The 14,717-nt window shown below is 46.4% G+C and overlaps 2 protein-coding genes across 4 annotated transcripts in view; one reads left to right on the forward strand and one right to left on the reverse strand.

The window, feature by feature from the left end:
- The window catches only part of LTBR (lymphotoxin beta receptor), a 390,915-nt gene that overhangs the window by 147,891 nt on the left and 228,307 nt on the right, over positions 1–14,717 (reverse strand). The window contains exon 1 of one of the 3 annotated variants that reach the window (XM_068258501.1): positions 8,726–8,989. The exons of the other annotated variants lie outside the window; for them this stretch is intronic. The gene's annotated coding sequence lies outside the window, so the exon portion shown is untranslated. Of the gene's footprint in view, positions 1–8,725; positions 8,990–14,717 lie in introns of those variants that run through there. 3 annotated transcript variants of the gene reach the window in all.
- The window catches only part of SCNN1A (sodium channel epithelial 1 subunit alpha), a 137,149-nt gene continuing 126,699 nt past the window's right edge, over positions 4,268–14,717 (forward strand). Inside the window, exon 1 of the mRNA XM_068258495.1 lies at positions 4,268–4,479. The gene's annotated coding sequence lies outside the window, so the exon portion shown is untranslated. The remainder of the gene's footprint in view (positions 4,480–14,717) is intronic.

Here is a 14,717-nt window from a genome sequence, read left to right on the forward strand (position 1 = left end):
TAAACGAAATTCTACACAATAATTTCTATAAACGATATTTCCATTTATCGTTTATACCACACGCCCTTTTTTCCCGACGCCCTTTTCGTACGTACGCCTGCTAGCAAACCTTTTACTTCAGGCACAGATCATGCAGGAAGACACATTTTACAGTCCTTGATCAGATTCGGTCACAAAAGTTGAGCATTCTTAAGATATAAGCCCTAGCTGCAGCACACATGACATCTCCAAGTCACTCAATACAAAGCTGGTAAAGTTAACTTTTTAAAGCTATGGTAACCACAGAATTGGTATAAAGAAATAAATAGAGTATTCATAGGTTCCGCATGAGAGACTTTTGGTCAGTACATGCCACAAGGTTTTGTGGACAAATCTACACAGTCTCCTTGTGGCATACCGTACAACTTGCATATGTATGGAGCAATGGTCCCTCCCTTGAAACCGCCAGCTCTAATCAGAAACACCAATTGCCTGTGATGCTGCTATGGGCGGGCAAAGGAGCTGGATGTGTCCAGGCTACGCGGACATGGGGTGCAGTCTGGCATTTACCGTACCTTCCGACTGGAGACTGCGAAAGGAAGAGGAACCCAGAGGAGCACATATGTATGCAAGCCATACGGTATGCCGCGAGAAGGACGTTACCGTAGATGTGTCCACAGAACCTACTTGTCCTGTCCTTAGTCTGGACAGGACAAGAATGACCGGATATAAGGGAGATAAAATAATATTCAGTTATGTTATGGAAGTGCCTAATGGAGCTAACTGTTATGAGAGTGCCTAATGGAGCCACTTGTTATGGGAATGTCTAATGGAGCCACTTCTAATGGTAATGCCTAATGGAGCCAATTGATATGTAAGTGCCTAATGGAGCCAATTGATGTGGGAGTGCTAATGCAGCCACTTGTTATGGAAGTGGAGTCACTTGTTATGGGAGTGCCTAATAGCAGGGCTGTGGAGTCGGTACAAAAATCATCCGACTCCTAATTTTATGAAACCACCAACCACGTTGTTACTCCAGCTGTTATGACAGTGCCTAATGGAGCCACTTGTTATGGGAACGCTTAATGGAGCCACTTGTTATGGGACTGCCTAATGGAGCCACTTGTTACCGGGGTGCCCATTGGAGCCACTTGTTATGGGAATATCTAGTGGATCTACTTTATATGGGAGTGACTAATGGAGCCATTTCTGTGGGAGTGCAAAATGGAGCCACTTGTTATGGGAGTTCCTAATTAAGTCACTTGTTATGGGAATGCCTAATGGAGCCACTTGTTATGAGAGTTCCTAATGGAGCCAATTGTTATGGGAGTGCCTTATAAAGCTGCTTGTTATAAGAGTTCCTAATGGAACCACTTGTTATGGAAGTTCCTAATGGAGACAGTTGTTGTGGGAGTGCCTAATGGAGCCAATTGTTATTGAAATGCTTAATGGAGCCACTTTTTATGGGAATGCCTAATGGAGCCACTTGCTATGGGTGCCTAATGGATCCACTTGTTATGAGTGAGCCTAATGGAGCCACTTGCTATGGGAATGTCTAATGGAACCACTTGTTATGGGAATGCCTAATGGACCACTGGTTATGGGAATGCCTAATAAAGTCACTTGTTATGGGAGTACCTACTAAGTCACTAGTACTGGTAGTGCCCAAGGGGGCCACTTGTTATGGGAGTGCCCATTGGAGCCACTTGTTATGGGGGTGCCTAATGGAGCCCTTTGTTATGGGGGTGCCTAATGGAGCCCTTTGTTGTGGGGGTGCCTAATGGAGCCCTTTGTTATGGGAATGCCTAATGGAGCCAATTGTTATGCGAGTACCTAATAAAGTCACTTGTTATGGGGGTGCCTAATGGAGCCACTTGTTATGGGGGTGCCTAATGGAGCTACTTGTTATGGGGGTGCCTAATGGAGCTACTTGTTATGGGGGTGCCTAATGGAGCCACTTGTTATGGGAATGCCTAATGGAGCAACTTGTTATGGGAGTGCCTAATGGAGCCATTTGTTATGGGAATGCCCAATGCAGCCACTTGTTATGGGGGTGCCTAATGGAGCCACTTGTTATGGGAATGCCTAATGGAGCCATTTGTTATGGGAATGCCTAAAGGAGCCACTTGTTATGGGAGTGCCTAATGGAGCCACTTGTTATGGGAATGCCTAATGGTGCCACGTGTTATGGGAATGCCTAATGGAGCCACTTGTTGTGGGAATGCCCAATGGAGCCACTTGTTGTGGGAATGCCTACTGGAGCCACTTGTTGTGGGAATGCCTAATGGAGCTACTTGTTTTGGAAATGCCTAATGGAGCGACTTGTTATGAGAGTGCCTAATGGAGTCACTTGTTATGGGAATGCCTAATGGAGCCACTTGTTGTGGGAGTGCCTAATGGAGTCACATTTCATGGGAGTGCCCACTGGACCCACTTGTTATGAGAGCACATAACAGAACTACTTGGTATGGGAGTGCCTAATTGATTCACTAGTTATAGAAATGCCTAATGGAGCAACTTGTTATGGGAGTGCCTAATAAAGCCACTTGTTTTATGTTTTAGGCATAGATAGAGGAGGGTTAATGTTAGGAAAAGGTGAGAGATGGTTAGTGTAAGGCATAAATAGGGGAGGGTTAGTGTTAGGAGTAGGTGAGGGATGGTTAGTTCTGGGGGTGCTTATTGTTATGGAAGTGTCTAATGGAGGCAATTGTTATGGGAATGCCTAATGGAGCCACTTGTTATAGAAATGCCTAATGGAGCCACTTGTAATGGGAGTGCCTAATAAAGTCATTTGTTATGGAGGTGCCTAATGGAGCCACTTGTAATGGGAATGCCTAATGGAGCCACTTGATATGGGTGTGCCTAATGGATCCACTTGTTATGGGGATGTCTAATAGAGCCAACTGTTATGGGAGTGCCTAATGGAGCCACCTGTTATAGAAATGCCTTATGGAGCCACCTGTTATAGAAATGCCTTATGGAGCCACCTGTTATAGAAATGCCTTATGGAGCCACCTGTTATAGAAATGCCTAATGGAGTTACTTGTTATGGGAGTGCCCAATTGAGCCACTTGTTATGGGAGTGCCAAATGGAGCCACTTGCTATGTGGGTGCCTAATGGAGCCACTTCTTATGGGAGTGCCCAAAGGAGCCACTTCTTATGGGAGTGCCCAATGGAGCCACTTCTTATGGGAGTGCCCAATGGAGCCACTTGCTATGGGGGTGCCTAATGGAGTCACATCTGATGGGATTTCCCACTGGATCCACTTGTTATGGGAGCACAAAATGGGGCCAACTATTATGGGGGTGCCTAATAGAGCCACCTGTTATGGAAATGCCTAATGGAGCCACTTGTTATGGGAGTGTCCAATGGAGCCACTTGTTATGGGGGTGCCTAATGGAGCCACTTGTTATGGGAGTGCCTAATGGAGCCACTTGTTATGGGAGGGCCTAATGGAGCCCCTTTTTATGGAAATGCCTAATGGAGTCACATTTGATGGGAGTGCTCACTGGATCCACTTGTTATGGGAGCACATAACGGGCCACTTGGTATGGGAGTGCCTAATGGAGTCACCAGTTATAGAAATGCCTAATGGAGCCACTTATTATGGGAGTTCCTAATAAAGTCACTTGTTTTATGTTTTAGGCATAGATAGAGGAGAGTTAGTGTTAGGCGTATGTGAGAGATGGTTAGTGTAAGGCATTGATAGTGGAGTGTTAGTGTTAGGAGTAGGTGAGGGATTATTAGTGTTAGGTATATAGTTAGGGGATGGTTCGTATGACAGTTAGGGTACAGAGGGTGATAGTAGTATATCAGTAAAATTACTGATATTCTAATATAACAGATAACAGAATATCAATAACATTACCAATATTCTTTTGTCACTATTTCGCACCCATTTTTACACACAGAAGTTGTAAATGTACCAAGGTGCCTATGGTCTCCATCCATCCTTTAGAATCCTAGCAATGCCCCCCGTTTAACATGCAATGTTTGCTACACCTGTTCACACACATTTTTGTGCCAACATGGTCCACTCACCAGTCACTATGTCTTGTCCTAGGCCAACCAATGTATGGCCCATGTTAGGAGACACAGTTGTCTGTGCTGTTCTTGCCTTTGCACAGAGCTGCTGTGACTTCACCTGTGTTTTACGAGAGGTGAAGCATGTTCCCAGGTAAGAGGGAGGGACAGGGAGGCTTCAGGTCTTGGCTGCCAGATTCAACTGGAAAAAAACCAGTTCAGCCTTCCCCTGGTCCATCATGAAGTGCGGAGGAGGGGAGGGAGGAGCAGGCTGCAGGTGAGAAGGAGGAGGAGGAGGGAGACATTGGAAGTTGCACTTGTGGAGGAAGCGTCCTACTCTGTGGAGTGACCTCAGGACAGCAGTCTGATATTTGGGAAGAAAAAAAGAAGAGGAACAAGGGACTTTCCAGGAGGCAGACTGTACCAAAGTGCAATAGATGAAAAATCCTTGTTGGATCTGCAGAGAAGGAGATCAGGTCTGTATCTTCTCTGTACAAACACCTGTATGATGACTGCCAGTTGTTCCAGGTCCCCAGGAACTTTCCCAGACACAGAATAGCTCTCTCTAATTCTGGTTATTGACCCGCAACATAGTTTCATTTTTCAGAATATTAAGTCTCATTGTATTGCAGCTGCTTACAGGACAAGTAAGGTCTTATGCCTGGTACACACAATGAGATTCTCTGTCAGATGTACTGTCAGATCGATTATTTCCAACATGCCCGATCGGATTTCCAATGAATTTTCAGATCGATTTTCCATTTACTTCTATGGACAATCGACCGTAAAACCAATCGGAAAGCAGATCGGACATGTTGGAATGAATCGATCTGACAGTAAATCTGCCTCATCATGTATGCCAGGCATTACAATCTACTTACAGTAAATATGCTCCCAATGTTAGCACAGCGGGTTATGATCCATACTTAGCAGGTATCTTGTTGAACCTATAGGGGAAACCTTTAGTTTTCCCGTGGACGTCTGACCGAAGACTATTCTTCAATGAGCGTGTTTTGCAATTCAACTGCATAACGATTGCAAATGATAGGTACTCACTGTACTGATGGAACCGCATTGGGATATTTCCATTAGAGTGCTGTGTTTGCGACATGATTTTTCACAATCGTTGTGTGTGCTGCATTTTTAATGCGATTGACCACCAATACAAGTATAGGAGCACAGGAAAACCGCATAGCAGTCGCGCCACTATCGATTTTTCAGTGATTCAAAATATTTTCCCGGCCACATTTTCTCCCGATGGATATCGCAAGCGATGCAATCGTGCCACACAGCAGTATGGCAGGAGTAGAGTAGCAGTTTTTTCAGTCGATTTTCCGTCCGATCGATTTTTGATTCGATTTTCCGCTCGATTCGCTTATCTTTTCTTACCGATTTCCATTCACTTCTATGAGAAATTGACACGAAAAACTATCGAAAATAATATCGGACATGCTGGAAATTATCTATTGAACCATCTATCTGCCAAAAAAAAGTATGGTGTGTACCTAGTTCTCTATCCTTTATTCCTATAGCTGATTTAAGCAAGGATCTGTGAAGTAAATGTGTTTTATCATCCTGTTCTATAAATAAGGGATGATGGGAGTGGTAGTCCTCCTTCCCCTGGTAAGGGGATCATCACATGACCACTGTGTGGCAGAACATGACTATATGTCTGTTTTACTCTAACTCTGAATTATTGTCCCTTTTTCCCATGACACTTCTCCTCCATCCAAATCAGCTCTCAGTGTTGTGAGGATGCTGGATTTGTATTTCTCAGAGGGTATGTAGAGTCTGATACACACATCCAATTTTGATTGGCCAATGACTGCTCAATTTTACCACCTCCATGTAGTATGAGAGCCAACAGATTTTGAATACTATGGACAGAATGTGTAGATATGCTCTCATACTACATGGAAAGGGTAAAATTGGGCAATCAAAATTGGATGCGTGTACTGTGCTTTAGACTTGTATAGACAATAATTACAAAGGTCAGTGTCATTCTGGATGACAGTTTTAGCAACAATCACTGTACAGGTGTATACCCAGTTCTATAAAGGTGTGGGAGGGGGGAGCGGGGGGGGGGGGGGAGACAAGATGAAAGCACTGAAGAAAAGCGCCAGATCTCTGTAGGCTGTTTACTGACTCAACCTGACAGATTGCTAAATAATGTTACAGGACACTTGTACTGACACTAGATTGTCACCCGAGATGATTATGAATGATTGTTTCTAAAAAGGAAAATCTAGCATCTGTATGCAACATAAAGGCAAACTATGTGGGTGCCTCGCACACCTTCTGGTAATGCCAAGTAACGTTCGCGGAATGCTCAGAGTTCATAATGGCTCATTTTACCCCAGAAAAAATGTACTTCTTATTTGTATATGTTCGCATATATTTTAAATTTTACAGTTTTTCGCTGTAGTGCCCCTTTAAGGCTGATTTCACAGTGGGCCGTTACAGGCGCACGTTAGAGCAGCCTGTAACGCACCCCCACCGCACAGCAATGAAAAATCAATGGGCTGTTCACAGTGCCCACATTGCGTTACACAGTAACTCTTCACATCAAGACAACGTACTGCATGCAGTACTTTATACGCGGCTAAGCCGCGTTAGACTGTTTGCACATGCTCAATATGGGTGAATTTTTTTTATTTTAGGGGCGGAGAGGAAGCTACGTAGCCAGGCACATGGCTACTTGGCATTCACTGCACTTGCAGTGTTTACTCTTTGGAGCGGCCGCTGATTGGCTGGCGGGACCACGTGATGCGGAGAGCTCCGCTCACGTGGTCTCCGCAGCGCCTCCGACAGAGCAGGCACACCAAGAGCTGCTTGTAACGCGGCTCTTGGTAGCGTCCTCCTCCAACACCACCAGGCGTTGCATTAGGGGCACGTTATGTGCCCTATAACGTCCCCTAAACGCAACGTCCTGGTGTGTAAGTAGCCTAAAGGTTATTATGCAGTCGCTTATATTATAGAGCAGAAAGGAAGTTCTGAGTTCAGGTCCGCTTTGGAGGCCTCAATTACACCGATTTGATCAGATTAACGGAATTGATCTGCTTGTTTTCGGATCGATCTGATCAGATTGGTTAGCGGTAATTTGGCAATTAATGGGCATGACCGATCATTTGTGATTGATTATCGCAGCGATCGGAAATGATCGATCGGGTCTGGAATTATACCGTCAATGGGTACCTTAAAACTTTTTCTAAAGATACTTGTGCCCCTTTACCAGCATCAGGGAACATGCTTCTGTTTGTTTTCCCCATGAAGAGACTGGGTTAGTCTCAAAATGTTGAGAGCCTTTTTTCTCCTGTTGTGTCTTATTGTACAGCATAGTGGATAGTTCCCTTGCCTTGTAGCGCTAGGCTCAAATCACGGCTAGAATAATGGCCACCATTCGCTAAGATCATGCTGGCGATAATAAGGCAAATGAAAACTTAGCACCACACATCCATTGCTTTTTTGTGTGTTAATTCACTAAAGAAGCTTGCTTTATTAACATGTAGTGATAAGATTTCACAGTGAGAGTGTTGTCTTATCACTCCAGTCCTTAAAGGGAACCAGAGACGAAGCACCCTTGTGTAATTTACCATATATATCAGTAAGAACATTAGAGAAAACACTTACCCTGCTCTCTGTTTCATCCTCACTGCTAAAAGTGTCTGTTATCAGCTGTGATAAGAATCCCGGACTGAGCATTCAGTCTGGCTTTGCAGGGAATGATTATAGCGGAGTCATTATAGCAGAGCCACAAGGGGAGACAGACTCAGCTATAATCTTTCAGTAGCAAAGCTAGACTGAGTGCTCAGTCGGGGATTCTTATCAGAGGTGATAACAGTCAGATTAAACAGAGAAGAATGAAACAAAGAGCAGATTAGGTGTTTACTGTCATGTTCCCACTGATTTATAAGGTAAAATACAAGAGGGTGCTTCATCTCTGGTTCTCTTTAAGTTATAATCTCTGTAGTTATTCTTACATGCAGTAGATAGGGAGGAGAGGCGCACAAGCAGGCAGGATGTAGCTAGGGCCAAAATTGGTTGCATCGTCGATTGTGCATGGCAGCACTGATTTTCATCAGATCCAATTATAATAATCGAATGGGATGGCCGGTAAGCTGCCAAGTCACCTGGTGTATGGCCACCATTAGTCTCATGACTACATACTCTGTGATGTGCTGCAGAAGTATAATAATAATAATAATACGCTGAACGTAATGAATGGATGGTATTATTAACAGTTGAATAGTTGTGCCACATTATACAGCACCACAACAGGTGACATGACTATATAAAATGTTAATACTAATACGGTAATTACAATAACAGGCTACACAGGGATTAGCGCAACTTTGTAGTAATATTGTTTGGTAAACAAGTGAACAAGATAGGAACCTCAGTAAATATCTGTGTCTGCAGAGATGTGTGTCTGGGGTTGAGGATAAATTGCGTGTGATAAGTTTCAAGTGTGACATGGTGACATAGACATGTATGCACAGTGCCAAGCATATAAATAACTATGCTGTATTCCTTTTCATCTTTTTCTGCCTGAAAGAGTTAAACATCAGATATGCAAGTCACGTTTTCTCTACAGTCCTCAGACTGTAACGTAATCCTCACTGATAAGGGATTACAGCCATAAAACTCTTTTCTGGAAGAGAAGTGCAGGGTAGAGATAGGAGGTTACCGTAATAGTTCATATATTTTAGGCTCTGTTCCCACCTCTAACAGATCACGTGTGATCAGCGGGGGTGGACAGTGTTGTGTCCGCTCTGATGGTCCACTGTAATTTGGCTGGAGCCCGGGGCAGATGTGCTCTTCCAGAGGCTATATGGGGGAACGCATCCGCCTGTCCTGGGATTATCGGGGACTGCCCAGAAGTGCGGTCTGCTAACTGCAATGTATACGGTGGATCCGTTGTAGCATGACAAGTGTGAATGGCTCCTGTTTATAAAATAGGAGTCGTTCCAGTCTGATTAGGCCCAGTTTACACTTAATCAGTTGCTCTCAGTTATAACTGAAAGAAAACTGATTTTCACAGTAATGCCCATGTTGTCCTATGTTTCCACACTTGAAGAGGAACTCCAGTGAAAATAATGTAATAAAAACGTGCTTCATTTTTACAATAATTATGTATAAATGATTAAGTGAGTGCTTGCCCATTGTAAAATCTTTTAAATCCCTGATTTACATTCTGACATTTATTACATGGTGACATTTTTACTGTTGGCAGGTGATGTAGCTGCTGCATGTTTTTTTGGCAGTTGGAAACAGCTGTAAACAGCTATTTCCCACAATGCAACAAGGTTCACAGACAGGAAACGGCCAGGAGTACCACGGTCCTCAGAGTTTCTTGTGGGAGGGGATTCACCACAATGTCAGTCATACAGCACCCCCTGATGGACTGTTTGTGAAAATGAATATATTTCTCATGTAAAAGCAATGCAAATGTTTGGGGTCAAGTCAGGTTTATGTATCAGTAAAGGGGCCCATACACCTAACGATTTTCCCACCGATATACAGCAGATTCGTTTCAGATTCATCTGCTGTGAAATCGCTGCACAAACGCTGACAGAACGATCGATTTCCATCCGAAATCATTTGTTCCCGTCGATTCCCGTCCAGCCGTCCGTGTGGAAGATTTTTCTCGACCGCCGGCGGGTCGGGAGTGCGTCGATAGCGGCGTTCGAATGACGGACGCAATACAGCGGCAATACATTACCTGACCTGGCTGGCGTGTATCCCCACTGTCACTTCTGCTCCGTCTCTGCGCTGGGCTCAGAGTCCAGCAGGCTTCACTTCTTCCTGTCCCGGCAGGAAGTTTAAACAGTAGAGCGCCCTCTACTGTTTAAACTTCCTCGGACAGAAAGAAGTGAAGCCAGCCGGAACCCGGAGCCCAGCGGAGAAGGAGACATCGGTGACACGCGCCGGCGGAGCAGGTAATTTATGTATGCGGGCGGGCGGGCAGCGGCAGCACCACCACAGATTGTGATCGGTTTCATGCTGAAATCGAATCACAATCTGTTTGCAGTAAAGGTAGCCATATGATCCCTCTCTGATCAGATTCGATCAGAGAGGGATCTATCTGTTGGTTGAATCTGATTTCAAATCGACCAGTGTATGGCCAGCTTTAGAGGTTAACATTGGGTCAATGGTTAGGGTTGGGCATCAGGAAGAACTTAAAGTTAATCTGAGGTGAGAGTGATATGGAGGCTGCCCTATTTATTTCCTTTTAAACAATACTAGTTGCCTGCCAGCCCTGCTGACCTATTTGCCTGCAGTAGTGTACTGAATAACATCAGAAACAAGCATGCAGCTAATCTTGTCAGTTCTGACAATATTGTCAGAAACCCCTGACCTGCTGCATGTTTGTTCAGGGTCTATGGCTGAAAGTATTAGAGGCAGAGGACCAGCAGGGCAGCCAGGCAACTGGTATTGCTTAAGGCCTCTTTCACACCAAGACGTTGTGTTTTAGGGGACGTTCAGGTCGCATAACGTGCCCCTAACGCAAATCGTTCATTGTGATGATCCGGATGATTCGACTCACAAAAAAAATCCGGATCAAAGATCCGAATCTTTTATGATCTGGACAACAGTACAGTGCAGTGAATATTAATTAGCCATGTCGCTAAGAACAAAAGCGGACATTCCCCTTACTGAGCATGTGCAAACAGTCTAACGCGGCTAAAACCACCTACAACGCACAGCATGCTGCACTTTCATAGAACGTCCAGCGTTACAATGTAACGCAACGTGGGCACTGTGAACAGCCCATTGATTTTTCATTACTGTGAGTTGGGCTACGTTACAGGCTGCTCTAACATGCGCCTGTAACGTCCCACTGTGAAAGCAGCCTTAAAGGAAATAAATATGGCAGCCTCCATATTATTCTCACCTCGGCTTTCCTTCAAAGGACAACTGAAGTGAGAGAGAGATATGGAGGCTTCCATATTTATTTCCTTTTAAACAATACCAGTTGCCTGGCAGTCCTGCTGGTCTATTTGGCTGCAGTATTGTCTCAATAACACCAGAAACAAGCGTGCAGCTAATCTTGTCAGATGTGACAATGTCAGAAACACCTGATCTGCTGCATGCTTGTTCAGGTGTTCATGGCTAAAATTATTAGAGACAGAGGATCAGGAGGACAGCCAGGCAACTGGTATCGCTTAAAAGGAAATGAATATGGCAGCCTCTATATCCCTCTCATTACAGTTGTCCTTTAGGGCCCTTTCACACTGACACGTTGCTGCAAAATTGCCACACTGCTGCCGCAGCCTAATGTTTCCCTATGGGGGAGTTCACACTCCCCATGTTGCGGTACGCTGCGCCCGATCTAACGCTAGTGCAAAACTAAGTTACCACGCGTCTTCTGCGGCCCAGAAGTCATGTTAGTCTATGGCGACGCAGGTTTTTTTAAACAGACGCCAACGCGATGTTGTGGCACACGTGTATTTTTACAATACACTTCTGTGCACTTACGTATACCCCAAAGCAGGAAGTGACCGCAAGGGTGCAGCACTTCCTGCTTAGCTGGTGGCCAGACAGGGAGCACCGCGTAAAAAACGCGGTGTTCCCTGAAGGCCTGTTTTTGGTGGTGCAGTGCGGCGGGCGCGCTGCTTCGCACCCCTGACGACTGGTTTACAGTGTGAAACCAGCCTCGAGGTTTAAAAGAAGGGTAGAATTAGGCATCAGAAAGGGGTTTCAAGTTGGAGGGAGGTTGAGGTTAGGGAAGAGAAAGGGATCATCAGTGTTCTCCCCAGAATTTTTTCCCAGCCAGGTGGCATGAAAAAGTAGCCGGGTGGGTCGAGATAAAAATGCAAGGCAACTCTGCTTACAGCATAGGAGGAGGTGCAGGGCCGGCCTTAGGTTTCACAGTGCCCTGAGCGAAAACTGATTTTTGTGCCCCCCCCTTCATCCTCTTCCCACGTGCATATACACACACGCACGCATGCACATATACACACACACAGGCCCATATGCAATTCCCCTTTTCTCCTGTGATATCTCCTAGGACAGGGGTTCCCAACCTTTTTGACGTTGTGACACATCACGCCAAATGCTCAGATCTCTGTGACACGTCACATATGTATAATAGAAAAAATACTATTAATAACCACATATGGATGGAAGGAGTGCATTATCCTGAATACACTTAAAAATGAAGGCTAGAACCTTTCAGGAATATGAATAAAAACAATCAGTGGGACAGTTAGCCGCCTCCCCCCCATTTAGAATGATAGCACAGCAATGACAATTTGCACCAAGCGTTATAGCCGCAGTGCTGCCCCCCCTTCCCCAACGCCCTCAGACTCACTATAGGTAGGTAGCCAGGTATAGGTGCCCACAGTATAGGATCTCATGTGTAGGTGCCCTCAATATAGGTTGCCAAGCATAGGTACCCCCAGTATAGGAAGTCAGTTGAAGGTCTCCATCCCCCCCATAGGTAGCCAGGCGTAGGTGCCTCCAGTATAGGTAGCCAGGTGTTGGAGCCCTCAGTAAAGGTAGCCAGCTATAGGTGCCCCCAGTATAGGAAATCAGGTGTAGGTGCCCTCAGTATAGGCAACCAGCTATAGGCGCCCCCTTGGAAGTCGGCGCCCTGAGCGACCGCTCCGGTCGCTCATATCAAAGGCCGGCTATGAGGAGGTGAGCCAATGACAGCCCGGTGGTCACCAAATCTAGCCGGGTGGAGCACCCGGCTATAAGAGCCTGGGGAGAACACTGATCATTATGGAACAGCTGATGGGGAGAAGCGCTGAAATCCCCAACAACTTGCCAACAGTGATGGTTTGGAATTGGCTGTTGCAGAGTGAGTCCCTCTAGTGACGGGTGTTATAGGGTGTAGGTTGGCAAGCCTGGCAATGGCTGTAGCATGGTATGACCCTCTGGTGATAGCTAGTGATTGATCGTAATCTGCTAATTACGATTACGCAAAAGTTTGCGTACATTCTCACAATTACAGCCATACATGATTTTGATTTGGACATTCAACTAATTTTGTGTAATCCATTTGTGATTTTGTGCTGACCTTATTGGTTAATAGCAAATCCCCCATAAATGCTATCATCACCAGAATTGCTATGAATGTTAAGGAGAAGGGTGGGACAAAGGGGAAAAAAATTCAAAAAGACCTTGTAGTTGTGTTGATTTGTAAAAATGTAAAAGGGAAAAAAAGGGGTTTAACCACTTAACGACCGCCCCCAGCCGATGGGCGGCGGCAAAGTCCGGGCCCAAACGACCGCAATACGCCCATCGGCGGGGGCGGCTGCGGGAGTGGCTATGCGGCGATCGCGTCATTTGTGACGCGATCAGCCGCCGGGGACTGGCTCCGCCCACCGCTCGCTGTAACCCGCCGGCCGTTCGGAAGTGCCGGCGGGTTACTAGCTTCCCGATCGCAGCACGGAAAGTGTATAATAGGCTTTGTAATGTATACAAAGCCTATTATACTGGCTGCCTCCTGCCCTGGTGGTCCCAGTGTCCGAGGGACCACCAGGGCAAGCTGCAGCCACCCTAGTCTGCACCCAAGCACACTGATTTCCCCCCCCCCCCCTGCCCCCTGATCGCCCACAGCACCCCTCAGACCCCCCCCCCCCCTGCCCACCCCCCAGACCACTGTTTGCACCCAATCACCCCCCTAATCACCCATCAATCACTCCCTGTCACTATCTGTCAACGCTATTTTTTTTTTTTAGTCCCTAATCTGCCCCCTACTCCCTCCTGATCACCCCCCCACCCCTCAGATTCTCCCCAGACCCCCCCCCCAGACCCCCCACCCCGTGTACTGTATGCATCTATCCCCCCTGATCACCTGTCAATCACCTGTCAATCACCCGTCAATCACCCCCTGTCACTGCCACCCATCAATCAGCCCCTAACCTGCCCCTTGCGGGCAATCTGATCACCCACCCACACCAATAGATCGCCCGCAGATCCGACATCAGATCACCTCCCAAATGCAGTGTTTACATCTCTTCTCTCCTCTAAACACCCACTAATTACCCATCAATCACCCATCAATCACCCCCTATCACCACCTGTCACTGTTACCCATCAGATTAGACCCTAATCTGCCCCTTGCCGGCACCCAATCACCCGCCCACACGCTCAGATTGCCCTCAGACCCCCCCTTATCAATTCGCCAGTGCAATATTTACATCTGTTATTCCCTGTAATAACCCACTGATCACCTGTCAATCACCTATCAATCACCCCCTGTCACTGCCACCCATCAATCATCCCCTGTCACTGCCACCCATCAATCAGCCCCTAACCTGCCCCTTGCGGGCAATCTGATCACCCACCCCACACCAATAGATCGCCCGCAGATCCGACATCAGATCACCTCCCAAGTGCAGTGTTTTACATCTCTTCTCTCCTCTAAACACCCACTAATTACCCATCAATCACCCCCTATCACCACCTGTCACGGTTACCCATCAGATTAGACCCTAATCTGCCCCTTGCGGGCACCCAATCACCCGCCCACACCTCAGAACGTCCTCAGACCCCAGCCCTGATCACCTCGCTAGTGCATTGCTTGCATCTATTTCCCCCCCTCTAATCACACCTTGAGACACCCATCAATCACCTCCTGTCACCCCCTAGCACACCTTCCCATCAGATCAGGCCCTAATTTGCCCCCGTGTGGGCTCCTGATCACTCGGCCAAACCCTCAGGTCCCCCTCAGACCCCCTTCCGATCACCTCCCCAGTGCATT

Source organism: Hyperolius riggenbachi, chromosome 10 (genome assembly GCF_040937935.1).
Source record: "Hyperolius riggenbachi isolate aHypRig1 chromosome 10, aHypRig1.pri, whole genome shotgun sequence".
NCBI classification, from domain to species: Eukaryota; Metazoa; Chordata; class Amphibia; order Anura; family Hyperoliidae; genus Hyperolius; species Hyperolius riggenbachi.